Here is a 19,536-nt window from a genome sequence, read left to right as displayed (position 1 = left end):
GATGATAGGAGGCCAAAAGTGAAAGATATACAAATAAATAGGGGAAATTAGTATATGATATGATCTCAAAAATTAAATTCAATTTTGTTAGTTTGAGACATTTCTTTGAGAAAAAAAGAAGACCTTCTGATGACATTCAAGTGAGCCATTTAAGAGAACTGTGATATCAGAAATCCAATTTTAGCAGAGAGGAGACCTTTATATTATAAGGACTTTTTCTGAACTCTAAGAGAAATTTTCCCAATCATCTTTTCTCCATTTAAATCCTATTGTCCTATTTCATATCGTGATGTCAGCTGTTCAACTCATGAAGAATTTTTCAAACTATTAATATGCTCCTTTTAATTAAGATTTCTTAGTATTGGAAAATTAGAAGTTCATGGAGTGCATACCTGGAGAAAATTGTTTGACCATAATACTTAGCACAATAATTTGTTAATTATTGGAATAATGAAAAGGGATTTTATTCAATAATACAATTTAACTCATTAATATTATTATAAATTTATAATCCTTTGAAATAACCTAAGTGAGATAAATTGCATGTTATTTCTAAACTTCCTGTTTCAGAAGTAACCATTTATTTTTTATTTTGCTTTAATTTGCCTAAATATTTCAAAGTAGTTAGTTCTTAAAACAAGAAACGCTAGGAATATTCAAATTTTTTTTAATAGGAGAATTAAGAAGTATAAAAATTGAAGCAGAAATTATATTTGAAAAACGTCCTGACTTTTGATGAGAGATTTCACCAATAATTATACTAATGATATTTTTGACTGACTTAATACTTCCTAAAAATTCTATTCACTAGATATTATTATTTCTATTTACTGATAGAGAAATAGACTTGTTCAAAGTCAGAGAAAGATTTGCTCAAAGTATATAATTGGAAATAAAATCCAGATATTTTCTTCTCAGGCTTGCACTTTCTCATGTTGTTATTACACCTACTGACATTTTAAGTGAAGAGTTTGAGAGAAATGGTATCTGTATCCTGACGATGATTAAAAATAATAGTTGAAGGGGCCATGAATGCAGCTCAGCAGCACCATGCCTGCCTGGCAAACTCAAGGTCCTGCATTTGGTTCCTAGTACCAGAAAAAAAATTGTAGTCAGGATGATATTTTGTTTTCTCCATACAAATGGCTTTACAGTTGCGAGGAGAAATTATAATGGTACAGTGGAATGGTTAACAACACTGTGACATATGATCAAAATGAGCATTAAGAAAAGAGTACAAATATGTGCTTCTGCATTTCTTACTTGATAATGACAAAATAACATGAATGTACTATTTTTGGGGGGGTAACAAGTAGAATATTGAGAAAGTTCTAGAAAACTCAAAATGAGAAATATTTTATGTAAAAAGATGAGTTTATTATTTTAAGTCAATTTCAGAAAGACCAAGAAAGGCTAATGCATTATTTCCAATTAAACAATATTAAAAATACCAAATCTCATATGTTGTGTAAGAAAATATCTTTATTCTTATATACTCAGCAGAGCAAACATACATTCTTAAAACAGAAAGTTTATTTTTACTCTCACTGCATTAAAAATGTGATTCTAGTTTATAATGAATACAATGTGCTTAGTTATAAAATTGGCTAGAAGTTTTTCCTTTAAAAATACTGTTGCTCCCCTACATGCAAGCTGGTTTACAAATGCTGTCTTTCTCTTTGATGTTTAGCAATTTAGCCAGGATCTAACAGATTTTCTTTGTATTTATCCCTCTTGAGTCTTTTGCTTCATGACTCAGCAGTTTCAGAAAATTCAAGTACAGAATATCTTCAAAATTGCCTCTAAAACATACTTTGTTCCAATTCTTTTGTGTCTGTTGCATAGAACATTTTATCATTTTTGCAAGAGTCACTTTTTTCTCTGGTACAATCTGGCTATTTTCCATTAACTCCTTCTCCGGCTTCCTAAGACCGTCTTCTGTGCTCTTGAACTTTTATACTGAAACTTAAAATATTTCCACTTGATGTTTCTGCAGGAATCTAGAAAAATATCCTCAATTCTTATGTATCCTTTTACTTCTTTATGTTCTTGTTTGGTTGAATTTTTATTAGACTCTGGATTGTCTTCATACAGCTTGTCCGAAATGGGTATCATCAACATTTTGTAGCAAAATAATTGGCTTTAAAGTATTATAAATCTCTGCAAGTCCTCAGAGTCTGAAATAATATCCCCTCAAATTCTCATTGAGTTTCCTTGTTTTTCTCCAGTGTGAATGTTGCATTCTGAATGATTCCCATGTGGAAGCAGAAGACAAATCTATTGTGGTATTTTAATTCATTGATTCTAAAAATTAATATTTGACACTTTTAATGATGAATACATGCAGATTTATATAGGTGCAATAAAAGAACTAGAATAAAGAGTAATAACGTTGAATTTCTTTCACACTTTTTGTTTTATTCACTTTCTCAATATACTGTAAAGTAAATGTAGGAGCTCATATAATATTGATCTAGGTTTTAAATTCATATTTACTGCAATGTGTTCATGTTTAATTTAATTTAAAAATCTGTTCTTTAGCTTTGCTTCTTCATGTTATTAATTTTCATATCTTGCCAGACTATGAAAATAAAAATCAGATAATATATGTAGACATCTTATTTTTTGAGCATTCTGAGAGTTCAATAAGTGAGGGCTAGAACACTCAGACAAATAATTTTGTAAAGGAAGAAAATCATAACTAATAATAGCAGTAAAAGTTTTGTAAATAAAATTCTATCAAGTCTCATAGAAATCTTCTTTTTCCTTCTTGGAAAAAGCAGCTCTAAAATCTTCACTCATTATGGACACTATTGGATAATATGACCTTTACTAATGATAAATCAAATGACTGGATGAAGCCATGCCCAAGGCAACAGTTAAGCTATTCCTGAGTGTGTCTGAGAGGGTCATGGATGCATGAGCTTGGTATAGCATATGGTCCCTAGCTCATTCCTCTACACTGCTGGTCCTCTTCTCTGCTTCCTGATCACCATGACGTAAGCAGTTTTGTGCTATAAAAACCTTCTGCCATGATGATCCCACCTTGGAACAAAGGTACCATAGACTAAACTCTGAAACTATGAGCCAAATAAATCTCACTTCAAGTTGCAGGTATCAGGAAGTCTGCCCAGCTACACAAAAGCTAGCTAATACTGAACACTGGTACCAAGAATAGACTCATACAGTCATTATAACCTGGCCATGGGGTTCAGGAGGAATTTGGAAAGGTTTGGAGATGCCTGGTAGATATGCCTTAGAAGATGTAAGCAGAGCCTGGTGGCTTATTATAGTCAAAGCTCTAAAGGACAGAAAACTGTTAAGAATGCAGGCAGTAAAGACTGGGCTCAGATTTAAGTTTGGAACAAGAATTATATTTCCAACTGGACTAGAGACCATATAGGTTATATTCAGGCAGGCAAAACAAAACCAAAAAAGTGTTTATATTTTGCCCATATATTTTGTAAGTGATTGTGATTAAGGGCTGTGGACTAATTGTTCTGGTGGAGAAAATTTCAAGGCAGCCCAAAATTTAGGTTGTTGTATAGGTACTTCTGGCTTTTAGCCAGCTAAATAGTAAAAATTATTGACAAAAGGAAGACCAGAAAATTTTGAAAAGGAAATTGACCCTAAAAGACCCATAGGTAATTTTGGGACAAAATGGGTAGGTTGCTTAAGAGATTAGCACCATTAAAAAGAAACCAAGTACTTTAAATGGAAACAAAAAGAAAGATACTTTGAAGGTATGTCATGAAACAGCAAGGCCCTACTAATGGCAAACTCAAGAGTATAGAAATATAAACCATTCATTTGCGAAGAAAGTCCCTGATCTTTTTGCTTGAGAGGTGCCTCCTAGGGAATTGATTGCTTGGGATTCATTTCACTGTGCTCATTCATCCATGTAATCAGAGGCTGCTGCAGTCCTAGGTCAAGAGGCTTGAGTAATGCTCTTACTGACAGCACTCTATGTTATCACCCGCAACCTGCCAGCTTTACTGACATGTAAGAGCTGTGGTGTTCATGTGGCTTCAACCCAAGTTTCAAAGGTAGGTCTGGGAGGCCAGGCAAGCAGCCCCCAATGGCAGTGCATAAAGCTTTGGGATGAATCCAAAGGTGCAGATAAGGCCCCAGGAAGCTGGAGATGCCAAGAATGTGGAAAATATTCTGAGGACAGCTGCAAGTTTTGAGTGGAGCCAGCCCCTGAGGGAGGCCATGTGGGATGCAACCACCAAGGCTATTGGGGTGACCCATGCCTCTGGAACTCAAATCTCACCACCATATGTCCTGATGCAGGATATGGAGCCACAGGACTTAATGTCTGTGATGCTGGATTTGGGTGTTGCTTTGGTCCTGTTCTTTTTTATTCTTCTGCCTTAAGTTCTTTCTCCATCATGAAGATAAATTACCAACTTCCACGATTTAAAGAAGTTTCTTTTAACTCATGTTTAGAGTTCATGGTCACCTGACTTAAAGGCAGAAATAGCATGGCAGATGGGCACAGTAAAGGAAAAGCTACTTATTTCCTGTTGGCCAGGAAGCAGAGAGAGAAAGAAGTCAGGGAAAGGAGATATCATCACATGATATGCCCTAGGACCCCTATCTTCTGACCAGGCCCTAACTTCCAATAGCACACTCAGCTTCTGAACTCATCAGTGGATGAACCTCCCAGTGAACAAAGTGCTCTCATGATCAAATCACATTCCACATGCCCTGACTGGGAGTACATGAGGTTTTGGTTCAACATTCTCTATGAAAACCATACCATTCTGCTCTTTGCCTCTATTTTGGAATGGAAATGTTTACCCTCTGCCACAGTACCTTGGGATTATGTAACTTTTTGTTGTTGTTATTGTTATTGTTTTACTGATGTTCATAGCTAAATGTTTGCCTTGAATCTCAAAAGAGACTTTGACATAGACTTTTGAAAAATGCTGGATTTATTAAGACTTTAGGGCAGAAATTAGTTTATTTCTGGTTGTGCATAGGATAGTTGTATCATATTACACATAATAATAAACTTGTTATTGTCTTTATGTACAGAATAAGAATAGTTTAAAGTGATGTGTCTTGTCCAAGTGACAAGGGGTGGACTGTAACCATTAATTGTGATATGTCAACCTGACTGGATGTAAAATTTCCAGGATATCAAAAAAACACACTTCTATGTGTATTTGGGTGGGTTATGGAGGCATAGTCTTGGGTACTCTATATGGTCCCTGTCCTGTTCTGTTCTAACCCATTTTCCCGGTTCTGCTTCCTGGCAGTCATAAACTTTGCTCTGCAACTGACCTTTGATGTGATATATCTGCTTTGGCCTCAGGAGACCAGGACTAACTGAAATTTCTGAAATTATAAGTCAATAATTATTTCTTTCCTTTAAAATGTGGATGTCAAGTAGTTTTTTTCAGAAACAGTAAAGCTGACTAATATAGATAAACTTGAATCTGTGTCAGATATTCTACATTTCTTTCACACTAAAATTCTGTTGGTGTCAATTTAGAGAATTTTTCTTTCTTCTCCCTCTCTCCCTTCCTCCCTAAATGAAACCTTTTATAAATTGGTTTCAAAATAATGGTTAGTTGTGCTTTTTTGAATCTTATATACATCACCAACTGTAAACAATTTGATTTAGGATTATATATGCTTGGAATCTGTATATTAATAATACCTCACAGTACCATGAGCATCAGGTATAGTGATAAATTACCTCATGCTTTAAGTGATGGATACATTAACCAGCCTAATTTGCTCATTCCACAATTTACATATACACTAAATCTTCAACTTGTAATGTATAAATATCATTTGTTCAATTAACACTTTTGTAACCAAGTAACACTTTATTTGTTTTTTTGTGTGTTTTTTTTTTCTTTTTAGGTACCGGGAATCGAACTCGGGACCTTGCACTTGTGAGACAGAAGGCGGAACCACAGAGCAAATCCCTGGCCCTACCAAATAACATTTTAAAAGCACTGTTGCTATAATGATCAATTTATATAGTTCAAAAAGAAGGAAAAGTATAATTCACTAAAAGAAAGAAAAAAGAAAAACAAAAGTCTGGGAAATTAGGTTGGAATTTTAAATGGACATTTGCTTTTTTTTTTTTTGGTACTGGGGATCCAACTCAGGACCTTGCGCTTGCAAGGCAGGTGCGGTGCCACTGAGCTAAATCCCTGGCCACATTTGCTTTTCTATATACAATGTATTTTTTATTAGTTCATTTATTTAAGAGATTTGTTGTCCATCTGTCATGATGCTTTGAGTATCAGAAATAGCATGGCAAACAAAACAGTAAGATCTTCATATGCTTGCTTCATGTGCTAATTGAGAGAACAAACAAAAAGTAGCTAAGCATATAGCTATGAAGGTTTCTGTTCAAATCCTGTAAATATAACTGCACAGATAAATGGAGTAGAATGATGGGGAAATGAATATTGTTTTGTAAAAATATATCAAGTGGCATCTCTGTGAGGGACTCAGTGGGCAATATCCTGAAAAATATCCCGTCATGCAAAAATCTAAAGATTTCAGAAGTTGACCCAGCAAGTACACATGCCCTCAGGTAGAACAGACTTCAAATGCTCAAAGAACAAAAAAAACCAAAATTGACTCAAATTTAGTAAAATTGAAGGAAAGTGAATGTTACTAAGTGAAATTAAAGTACTAATGATAGGCCAGAGCATCTTAATGTTCTGAGGACTAGGATAAGGAAATAGAAGACAGTGAATATATCTTAGTAAGGTAAAATGTGACGTGATCTCCAATTTAATAGGGTCCTTGTGACCACTAGAGAAAGAATAGCACATTAGAAGGCAAGAAAGGAAGCAGCATGAGAGAAGGAAACTTCAAGAGAGAAGTTTCAGAATTGAAGTAAGACATCAAAGGAGATATAGATGAGGGAGAAAGCAGAAGGAACTTATTAGAAGAACAAAGAGGTCAAATGCGCCGAATATTTTATTACAGATGCTACAGTCATGGACATTTTGATGATATTAATTACATATTGTCTCTCAAATTGTAGAGACAAATCTGAAATTTAAAACAAAACCACTAATTCAGACTAAATCTTCCCAACTTAACAAGCAATATTCAACTAAACATTTTGTGCCATTTTATCATTTCTGCACATTCTCAGGCTACTGAAATGTTATTCAAAAAACTGAAAATGTCTGTAGTCTTTTCATTATATAATTTCTAGCAATGTGCACAAAAGCTCATAAGGTATGCCATTCAAATAGAAAAAAGTTGTCTATTTTCATGAGGAAGTTGTTGTATTCATACAGCACTATAATGACCTTGGAGAAAATATCATACATAATGAGGTGGAAATAATGTACTGGTATAAAACTGCTTTTCAAATATGTAACTTTTCCTCTTTGTCACTGACTTAGCTAAACAAATGACACATGATTTAATGCATACTCATTCCCTCTTCATTTTTTTTTTTTTGGTTTTACTGAGTATTAGACACATTTTTTAGCAATTCTGAAAATATATTCAAATCAAATATATCTGAGGGTATAGTCTCATCAAATGATATTTTATTCAAAATATAAAGGATCTATTTAAGCTAGGAGATTTCAAGTATGTTCTTGAAGGACATATGAGATCACATCGCTATAGAATTAATGAGATGCCTAAAGCCAAGATCATTTTAATCTCTTTCTCAAATTCTTAATGCCTTAAATTTAAAAGACCATCTCTTTTAAAAGTCATGATGTCCATTTATATTCTACATATTACTTGACACTCACATTTCACTATTATTTTTATGAAACAAGTTTAAGAAGTCTTTACAAAAGAGTAACAAAAGTGTTTTAAGATAGCTCTGAGTTCTTGGAAAATTATCCTCTATTTATTTTAAGTACCAGCACAATGACTCCTTCAATAGGTATTCAAGAAGTGGCAGCCTGAGTAAATTGTGACATTGCCAGTTTGTCAGTGGAAGCAATCAAAAATGTCCTTAACTATCAGTCTGAACCTATGGTCAATGAAACCCTCAGAGAACCTGATTTTATCGTTAAGTACTACACCACACTACAATGCTCTTATGAATGAAATAAATGATGCTCTTTTGTGGTAGATACTGTTCATCCTAGGAAATAATGATTAGGACTCAAACATAATGTGTTGTGAGCATTTTTTTTCTCCACAACTGGGAAAATAGTATAGTAAAAATATATATTGAAGATGAAAAGACTGTAGTTATTGTGACAAACTGAAAGAGAATTTAAAATAGCTTTCAATCTTAAATTAACCATTTCAATTTTCACTGGTGAATAAAAATAAAATTCTAGAATTTAAAGGTGAAAAGTAGGAAATTATTTCATTATTTTAGTAGAGTTCAAGAATGTAAGACCATTTACAATAAAATTTAATCTTTTAATGTTTCTGTGTATAGCTTATGTGCATGTACCTGTGTATGAATTAATCTATTGCTGTTTTTAATTTCTGTTACTCTTCTTGAATACTTTGTATGATGTTCACTTTTTCCAACTTATTGCCCTTGATTCACCCTATTATTTCAATATAGATGGGGACATATAATACAGGTACAGACATTTTATAGTTATATAATTTAGTATTTTTTCCATTTGCACTTTTTATTCATGCAGTTTCATTATGCATGACTCATCTGACTATTTATCAGTCTATTTATGTCTGTGAGTCACTTATATCTTTCCTTTAGGCTCTCTTTCTTTTCTGCATTTGAATGAGAGTTCTAAATGAAATTCTAGAGTCATAAGTCTAAAATTAAGCTGAAAGAAGTGTCTTTGAAACATTCTGGGCAGAGGAGCATGGTTTTTATTTTTAAAGATCTTCAGAAAGTTCACCTAAATTTCTTTATAACTTACACAGGCATCCATATTGATTCCATTAGTTTTAGGAAATTTTTGAAAAATCATGAACACATTAGCACAAGACATCTGTTAACATCATGAATACTGTAGTCATTAAGTGTGTATGTGTGTGCACATGACCCAGCTTTCTCCAAACAATTAATAATATTGCTAATTAACAACAGATTTTTAAAATGGTATTTGAAAAGCCAAAGACAAGATTGCAAAATAACTAAAGATACTGCTGTAGCCTACAAGAATTAATTCAAACTCAAATATGTAATATTTTACATGGCAACTCACAAAACGACATGCAAAAGAAAAACTAAAATGTACCTGATAGGAAGGAGTAGAACTGTATGAGCTTTAATGTCTATTAACTCAAGGACCATTTTAAACAATAAAATAGTAGGCTTTCAGTGACAAAGAATCACTTCAACCTTGGGCAATGAAACAGTCCTATTGAAGCTTGCAGAACACAAAATTCCTAGTTGGCTGCATCAGGAGTTTTTGCAGTGACAGACCAGAAGGTGCATCCTCCAGTCCCAGGTACTCAGTGGGCTAAGAAAAATCTGAGGCCCAGCTAAGCAGCTTAACAAGGCCTTGTTTCAAAATCAGGAAAAAAAAATCTGCTAGAGGTGTAGCTCAGTGGTACAGTTCCCCTTATTTTTGTCAAAATGTGTGCATTTTAATGTTGTGAAATTAATAATACAGCATATTTTTGTTTATTTAATAAAGCAAGATTGAGTGGTTTGTCTTTTTGCTATATCTGTCCTTTTGATATAAAAGATCTGTCTCTCTCTATATATATATGATTAAAATCTCATCAAAGAATTAAATGTATGAAATTTATAGTGTTAAATCCCAGGTGGAAATATATGGTGGTGCCTCAGTTCACAAACTCACAAACTTACTTTCATCCATGATTCTGGGAGGTTGTGTTCCTCACCTGCTGTGGAGTTGGAAAACTGAAGCAAAATTTTACTGAAGCTTCTATTTGCTAACCAAATTGTTCTGAAACAGAAGTGTTCTTGAACCAAGGTATACTGTAGATACATATAAACACACACACACACACATACATGTAAATGCACACATATACACTTCCTTACTCTATACCAATTTGACTGAAAGAATTGTATATTTCTTTATTCTACAGCATTGTAACACACTGGAAAGCTGCTGTTCTTTTGTCCTTTGCTCTGGAAAATGTATTAGCTCCAAAGGAGAATATTAAAAAAAAAAAGTAGTGTGTTAGTAATAAAGGCACAAATGTATTTTTAATCTAAAATTTGCATTTTAAATAACTACATGATAAATTTCTTTCAGATCTTAGTAATAGAAAAACAAATTGGCTTCCTTTATTGTTGGCTCACGGAAATCATTATATTTTAAACTAAAATATTTTCTTTGTATTTATTACTAGGAAAGCAGGCTAAATATGTTGCCCTTACTAGGACCCAATTATATGCATGCCTTACACTAGCTTTATTTTCACGTCATATAATTTTTCAACTGTTATATTTCTCAAGTTCAAATTTTATCCAGTTATATCTTCTATGGCATAAGTTATTGTACGCAGATTTTTTTTTAAATTTAGGTGCTTTTATATACTCATTATATTGGTTAGAGAAAGCCTGACTAGGTAATTTTTTTTTCAAAAATGTGATGAGCATATTTAGTTCTCTTTGTATATGTACACTCTAGACTTTTGACACTTTAATATTCTCGGTGATTAATTAGAGTGAATCTATCTCCTGGAGAATTTTGAAGCTTCAATATGATATGGAAGCTCAAACAGAGGCAGAAAATATAGTGTGACTGGAGTATTTATTCTAAATCAGGTATTTTTATAATGCTTATATGCATGTGTCTAACTTTATAAATGTCTTGGAGTAAGTGCCATTTTCAAAATAATGATGATAATAACTAAATGATGTAAGAGCACAAAAGTGGTGAATTACAGAACCAAAATTGTTAGCAGTGTTCTCTGATTAAAAGAACTGCTAGTGTTTCCTTCAAACTATGGCTTTTTTAGAGTTCCTGAGGAATAGCTACAGTTCCATGTTTTACAGTTACTTGCATGCCATTAAAATCCATATTTTATGAATTAATTATGAACAGAAACCTGACCAAACAGGTGAAACACTAGTATTGTATAATGTTGCCTTTGATTTTTGTCCACACAGATAAAGTTGTCAAGATATCATTAAATAACAAATTCAATCATCAGGCACATACTAAACTGTATCATATGTAATTTCAACAACTTAAATGTCCATCCACAAACCGAGGAGAATTGAAAATGTGATATACATATATATATGTGATATCCATATATACATACATATGTGATATACATATATATGTGTACATATACATATATATGTATACATACATGTATGTGGCCTTAAATAATTATGAGATCCTGCCATCTGCCACAACAGAGCTGAATAAGGAGGACATTATGTTAATGAAGTAAGTCAGACACAGAAGAAAGCACTACATGAAACACACCTATTGTGGAGTCCTTTTTTTTTTAAGGGCAAATACGCAGAGAAAGAGACTGCAACAGTGGTTTAAAGGGTTAGGTCAGGGATGGGAAGATATGAGTCAAAAGGCAAAAATTAGCAGATATATAGTATGAATAAGTCTAGAAACTAATATTAAGTGAGGGTTGTAGGTAATAAAATTGTATCACATAAGGGACTTTAGCTAAATAAGATTTTTAGATGTACCTGCCCCCCCCAAAATTAATTGTGAGATGGTAGATATGCTAATTTGTTTCAGTATAGTAACCATTTTACCACCTATATGTATCCTAAAACATCAAGTTGCAGACACCAAATATACAAGAAAAACTCATTGTAAAAAATAAACATGAAGTATATACCTTGGATATGCTAGGGAATTAATCAGCCATTTATTTTTCAAGCATTGGTGCTCATTTGTATCTGAAAAAATATTCAGCTAGAAGAATACTCTTATAATAGTTCAATTATTATTATTTTCCACTCATTACACATTTAAATTTCAAATTAAAGCATAAATGTGATGAGTGTGTTCAACAAACTTTTTCAGAAATTACTACTCTTGAATTACTGTGAGACACTAACGAAATGAAGCAGTACACAGAGAAAGTTTCACTTAAAGATTTGACCAGTATCATTTTCTCATATCAATCCCATTCCCTTTTATCCTTTCCCCTACCCCTCCTACTTCCTTCCCCTTTGCCCCTTTTCTTCCTATTTCACATTACCTATTATACATTTAGTCCTTATTTACACTTTCAGTTTCTCACACCAGAGAAACTATTTGGTATTTATACATGGGTGTCCTATTTATTTCACTTAAGAGTATAGTCTCAATGTGCATCCACTTAGCTATAAATGTCTCTAATTTTGCATTTTTTATGGCTGAGTAGTACTCCATTTTATAAAAAAACCACATTTTCTTTATCCAGTCTCCAGTTCATGGGCATTTGGGCTGCTTCCAAGTTTTAGCTATAACAAACTGTGCTGCTATGAACATGAGCACACATATATCACTGTGGTATGATTCATTTAATTCTGTGGGGAAGATCCCCAGCAGTGGAATAGCAGGGTCAAATGGGACTTCCAGTCCTAGTTCTTTGAGGTATCTCCATACTGATTTCCACAGTGGTTGCACCAGTCTACACTCCCACCAGCAGTGGAGCAGGGTTCCTCTTTCCCACAGCCCCACCAGCATTTGTTATTGGTTGATTATATGATAGCAGACATTCTTTCTGGAGTGAAGTGGAAAAATAGGAAGAAAATCTTTGTAAATAGGGAGGACTGGAGGGGTTGAAGGGAGGGCTGGGCAAGGGTGAAAAGTAAGAACCAAGAGAGACTATGTAAAGGTGCAAATTTCCAATGATGAATGTCATTATATTGTATACCTAAAATGTATCAATGATTAGAATGAATAATCGATAATGTAAAATAGGAAGAAAAGGTGCAAAGAGGTAGGGGTAGTGGGAGGAGCAGGGGAAAGGAAAGAAGGGAAAGGAAAAATGACGAGAAATGGAAAAAATGGAAATAAAGTCTTTGTAAATAAGGAAGGGTGGAGGGCGTGAAGAGAGGGCTAGGAATGGGGAAAAAATAAGAACCAAGATGCATTATGTAAAGGTACAATTCCCAATGAGAAATGTAATTGTGTTGTATACCTACAATGTACCAATAAAAGAATTTAATAAAAAAAAAGATTCGAGCAGTATCAAGTATGCTTTGGGGATCACATTTTCAAACTGATGTATATCAAGAAACCTGGGTGTCTATCCACAGTCTTGCTGCTTTAGTCACATAATATTGCTCATGTTCACTTCTGTGGACATTTATCACTGAACTTCATTCAGTTCTTGTATATTCACCTCAAGTAGCTCCTGAAATATTACTTCCTACATACTACTTCTAATAAAATTGCAAAGAAAAAGAAAAAGTAACTTACTATGTTGTTTGCCATCAGATATATTCCACCTAGTGTTCCAAGGGAATGAAACAAAAAATTCCCTTTAAAACATGAAAGAAAAGAAATAATTTCTTTGAGCAAGCATAGTTATGTGTGCCTGTAGTCCCAGATGTTCACAAGGCTGAGGCAGGAGAATGGCTTGAGGCCAGAATATACCATACAGGAAGACTAGTTTGCAAAAGAGAAGCAAAAAACAAACCAAAACAAAACCTTCATTGATGTGATGTCCCAATTTGATTTCAGCTTTATCTAGTGAGTTGAGTTTCTATAAAGAGCATCTCTGTTCTTATGAGGTCACTGGGAAATGCTTGCTATTCATTATAAAACTAATCTTGATGAGCTCAAAGTTATCCCTTAACTGTTTCTAAATTATTTCTTTCTGCAAAGCATAATTCTAATAATTACAATCCTAATGTCCCTTGCTCTCATATTTCTTGACAATACAATTGAACTCCCTAGTGAAATTATCTATAACATTTCTAATTTTGTTTTAATTTTTTATTAATATTTTCTAAAAAAGTTATCACTATTTTGTTCTTTGCGGAAATTAGAAAAGAGACAGTGTAATTAGATTGTGGGTAAGAAAATAATAATACCTATTTATAAATGCAAATATATGTAATTATCGTTTAGTGAACATAGTCATCATTTAAATATTTACTCTAGTTTATCCATCCTCTAAATTAAATAATTTATCTGTATTGAACAGGATTGATAGTATTTTGGTATAATATTTACAGAGAAACTAGAGATAGGAAACACTGTTTCTTACCTATTCTAATTTAAATTCCAATTCCTATAAAATTTTTAATATTGACCTGAATATAAATATCTCATCTTTTGTGTACTCTTTGTGAGAAAAAGGACAACCTCAATGAATCTCTTTAATAGTGAGTAGTAAATAGTACTTAGGAGAAACGTGCACTAAGTGTTACACATTATGACCATGAGTAACATGTTCATTACTGGATGTATAATAAGAAATATCAATACTTGAAATATAAATCAGTATCTAATAAGAAAAGGAAAAGGATTTACCCTGAGGGAAAAAAGAAAGCCTTCTTTTAGGACTTCTACATTAGAAAATTTGTAACTGTAAAGTCTTCCTCTGTCTCTTGGAAATATGAGTAAATCATTGTACAAGCTAAAGGAGCCCCATGACAGTTTTGCAATCTGCTCATAATTTTTAGGGGGAGATTGACATCAAGGAAGAGAGTGCCCTATATTCAGGTTCTTTTTTAAAATTTACCAATTGATTTTTTTATTAGTACATGTTTGCCATAATTCAGTTTACCATCATCTTGGGGTGTGTATACATATACATAATACAGCTTGATTCTGTTTATAATCTGCTTCCCCTTCCCTCTTGATTTCCTTCCTCTTCCTCTAAATCCTCTTTCCCCACTTTCATTCTGGCTGATATTATTAATCTTATCTCATGCTTATGACATATAATGTTTACATTCCTCAAGGTTACTAGGTTTCTGTACTTGGCAATTCTTTATTCTACTCATTTCCAGGAAGGCCTAAGATTAATTTAGATTGTTCCCTGACTTCAAGTTGTAGAGCCACCTTCTGTCTTCTGTCATAGAAGTTCATTTTTCCTTTAGACAAAGCCAATATGTCAACCCAGATGGCAGTGCCAATTACCAGGTGAGGTGGGGATGAACACGCATGACAAAGGATGATGTGGAGTCTTCTTACTTGAAGATTGGTTCCTGTTTATTTTGGGAACTCTTTTGTAATGGGTCCTATCTGCTTGACTACATAAAAGGGTAGGAATTCTTTCTGTCTTTGCAGTTTCCTTAATGGATTGCCTGGGATGCTTATCACCTTCCAGGTTAATGCTTATTCAATAATATATCTGTTTCCTTTCTCTTTTACCTTTGTGGACAGATTTTCTGGGTTGGCAGGAGATTTTGTTTTTAATTCCGAGAACAATCTACATCAATCTATATTTCACAACTTCTCTCTGGTTAAGCTATTCAAACAGGGACAATATACATTTAAAGTATTTCTTGATGAATTAGAAATGTACAGCTCTTAGAAAACTGAAAATCTCCAAGATTTAACATAGAACGTTGCATATTGCATCGTGAACTTGTAAGATAAAAACTTATGAAAAGCTAATGTTAAATGGTGTTTGCATTATGTGAAGATATGCAGCATCATACCATTTACTCTTAAAATATTATTTTTTATCTTAACTACATATAAATTTATGTATATAAATTTCCAATCATGTCCTCAGGAGACATCATAAAATAAAATATATAAAAATCATATAAGATACAAAATAACAAAAAATGCAAATATAAAATAAAGTGCACTTCGCCCTTCTTTCCCCTGGTCCTAAGATTGTTGTGTCTTAAATATGCAGAAACTGGATCCACATTTTTAAGGAGCAGGGCCCTGGAAAATATTTTAGTTTGCTTTGATTCTAGGGTTTAATATAAGTCAATTTTAGTAAGGCTTAAATTTTAGAAAATGTGCCAGAATCACTTGAAATAGATTTCAGCTTGGGGGAGTTTGGATACACTATTCAGGAGTCATGAAGTTTCTTTCTTGCATCCTTTTCCAAGATATTGAATTTTTAAAAGTTAATAAAAAAGTAGCAAATCTGAAAAATGAACTATTTTTGACTTGGCACACATTAATTTATATGTAGTGTCTGCCCTTTTAAAATCAGACCTTCTAGTTACTTAAAATCTTTGCCTGTGATTTTTCTTCTTATTTAAAAGTCATGATCTTAAAAAAAAAGTCATGATCTTCTTAAATACAGTCACAAAAGTGCATTAAAACTCTTAACAGTGTGTGCTTCTTTGCCTCATTCTATCTCAACCCTAGCAACGGTGATTTCTCTTAAAATATTATATTTCTTTCCTTTATTCTTTGATTGCTTCCAAACAAATGTGTAATTACATTAGTTACCATATTTATGTTCATTATTTCTATTCTTTTGTTAGAATGTACACTTTCTGAGCTCAGGGGTTCTTGTCTTCTCCTCACCAGTGTGTCTCATGTCTGACATATACATTGTGCTCCCGAATTGTGAAATGTTTTTTTTAAATAGCATAATCTCAGTGCACCCTGCCTGAATCTGAATATCAACAAAAGCTGTGACTAATCTTCAAAACATTATTCATATAGAATATTCTTTGATTTTTAGTAGCTTTATTGGATGAGATGGCAATGTTTTTAATCGAAAGGGACCTCAAAAGATACATCAGTAGACTCCTATCAAGGCCTGTGAAAGAAAATTATGGAACCTCTGAACAGGTTCACAAAGGGTTGTCAACTGACAATGTAGCACATGCCATCATTTAACCAGTTACATTGGAAATCTCAATCAGAAAGTGTTCCAAATTCTTTATCAGGACTTCCACTGATGAGAATGAGTTTCAAACCCGCTTTCAGTGATTGAACTGAGAAAACCCCTTGGGTTTTGCCAAATCAAGTGATGGAGGAAGGACTCATCTGGTCTTGGAGCCAGAAGTGCTAGATGTAGGGTAGTGTGGAAAATCTGAGGAGATGGCTCCCTAGGAAAGGGAAGTTGAGGATAGCTCTTAGAAGTACAGTATGAGATGAAAGTGAGTGTTTCCAAACTGGAAGAAAACATGGGAAAAATAGAGAAGAGAGTGTTTTGAATGGTTTCCTATACCACTTCATACTCAGTATAGAAATTATTTTTAACAGTGAATACAAGAGAGGAGCTTTGACTAATATAAAACATACAGTAGCCTACCAGTAATTTAACATTGTAGTTAAATTTCTGAATCCAAGTTCATTCTTTATTTTTAACTATACATGAATGCTTTGCATAAAAGTAGTTAATATTAAGCATGAAGACAATTCCAATTTACTATTATATCAATATTCACTTATATTGACCTTATTCAATTGAGACTTTGAAAATAAATTAGACTTACATATTGTCCCAGTTTAAATCTAATTAGTGGTGAATACTCTTCTACAATATCAATAATTTTATTCTGATCTTGACAACCAGAATAGAAGTAGAGTAGAATAGAGTAGCTATTCATTCTATATGTGCAAAATGTACGAGCTGAATAAAGTATTCCTCATGTGTGTGTGTATTAATGGTAAAATGCTTCAAGCTTGGAATTAAAGACAGAGTGTGACCATAATACATGCTCTGAAATACCTGCTGTGAAATGATTATACCAGATACTTAGCTGCATGCTCTACTTCAGTTATTTCCTTTAATTTTCATATCACAATGAGATAAAAATAAACATAAATAAAAGTGGCTAGGGAAGAAACCATTCATCTAGCAAATGTTGAAGGAAAAATGAAAGCAGTTTAAAAGCAAACAAAGCATTCTGTTTTACCATGTTCCATTCCATTCCTTTTTTGGCTTTGTTGAGTTATATTAGCTGCTTTTTGCAATTGAGTTAATTTAAAGACACAAATTAAATTCAACATTTCTTTGGCAAAAAGTGATTGTGACTTTACAAATGGTATTTTTATCAAATGTATATGGCTTGTTAAAAATGCAAAAATATTTAGTACATGGGAATTTTCATGTCCACCGTGTCATTATCATATCTGCATGTCATTGTCCTAAAATTTTGCTTAGTATATAAATGTAAATGATGAGGTATTGATACTACACCTTCATTTCCCAAGAGAATTCATAATTTCAATTATTTGTGATATATCACTGGCAAAAGTTTCTTAAAAACTATTGCATTTCCAGCTATTTATAGGTTTTGTTTTATTTAGTTGAAGTTCTCGCTTATAAATCATGGAACCTAGACATACATTTGTTTTTAAAAATTATATTTCAACATTTTCTTCTCTCATTCATAAATTTAAATGTTCTTTACTCTAGGAAGATTAAATGCAATTGATACATTCTTAAAATTTATTTTATTCAATGGGAGAAAAATGTATAAATTAGTTTTATGTGTCATCTGTTAGCATGACTCCATCTACTCCAAAACTGAGTCTATTCCTGTCTCCTTACCTCCTATTTTGCTATTGCTGCTCTGAATATGCATCAAAAATTAAATGATATGTGTAAGTTTTATATTAAAATTAGCATTAGGAATCTGTACAATAAAAGAATAATTCAGTTAAGAACATAACTTTATATTCCCAGGCGGCCCCCATTTGTAAATTGAGCAAACCATGACTCTGGGTATGCTATCTGTATTTCACATAGCACAAATCAAGTAAAAGTAAACTTGTGCCTTGTGCCTTCATTTTGGGGTTTGAATCTATAATAAGGGTATATGAATGATTGAGCATTTTTATAATATACAAAAGTATGGAAAAAGGCAAGAATTGCCATGAATAAAAAATTATGTTAGACTAAAACATCACCACTATTTACATGTAAAAATAAAGAATGCCTATCTTTCTATGTTAATAAATACAAATGTAAATAAATTCAAAAATATTCCTTTCGATGCTGAATTTAATTGCATGGTTGAATATAAGATTAGAATATATTTTCAATAATTTATTGTTAGACATTTAGATAGTACTGATTTTAAAGGCTTTTAAAAAGTTTAGCCAAAATTCTTGTTCATAACCCAGGATTAGTTTGATGGCTTTCCTAAAGATCAATTCATAAATGTAGAATACCTCATTCATAAATATGGACTGTAAAGTTTTTAAAATTTTTACTATGAGTTAGGAATTTACTACAAAGTTTTACTATCTCCTAGAAATATACCAATTCATATTCCAGACATTTTCCAAAGTGTAGATGAAGCATGATATTTCAATTTAAAGCTATATTTAACAATTATGTGACAAGTAATATTGCATCATTATTTTATTAGACATATTTCAATAGTAGTAAGATGAATCACAGTTTTGCATATTTTTTGTACAGTGCTGGACCAGTATTTCAAGAACCCTCCTATGCCTAGCACCCCAGAGTTCTCTCTGGTATTTGGACATATAAACTGGTAGAAAAACTGAAGCAAAATTTCTGGAAAGACAAAAAAATTTTTTAAGCATATCCAAAGAACAATTCAGCTAACAAAATTGATGCTTTTATCCACGTTGATAATTCCCAAAACAAATTAATTTAAATTGTCAAAAATACATTTCTGAAGGAAATAGTTCAACTATTGTTGCACTGATACCATATTTTGAAATCCAGGAAAGTTTCAACTTTAAAAAAGCAATCGAGCCGGGGGTTTAGCTCAGTGGTTCCGCTCGCTGCCCATAA

The sequence above is a fragment of the Heterocephalus glaber genome, unplaced genomic scaffold (assembly GCF_053883595.1).
Source record: "Heterocephalus glaber isolate CG9 unplaced genomic scaffold, H.glaber_assembly_v1.0 deba00001538, whole genome shotgun sequence".
Taxonomy (NCBI): Eukaryota; Metazoa; Chordata; class Mammalia; order Rodentia; family Bathyergidae; genus Heterocephalus; species Heterocephalus glaber.
The sequence above is the reverse complement of the archived record's forward strand: the minus strand, read 5'-3'. Positions refer to the sequence as shown.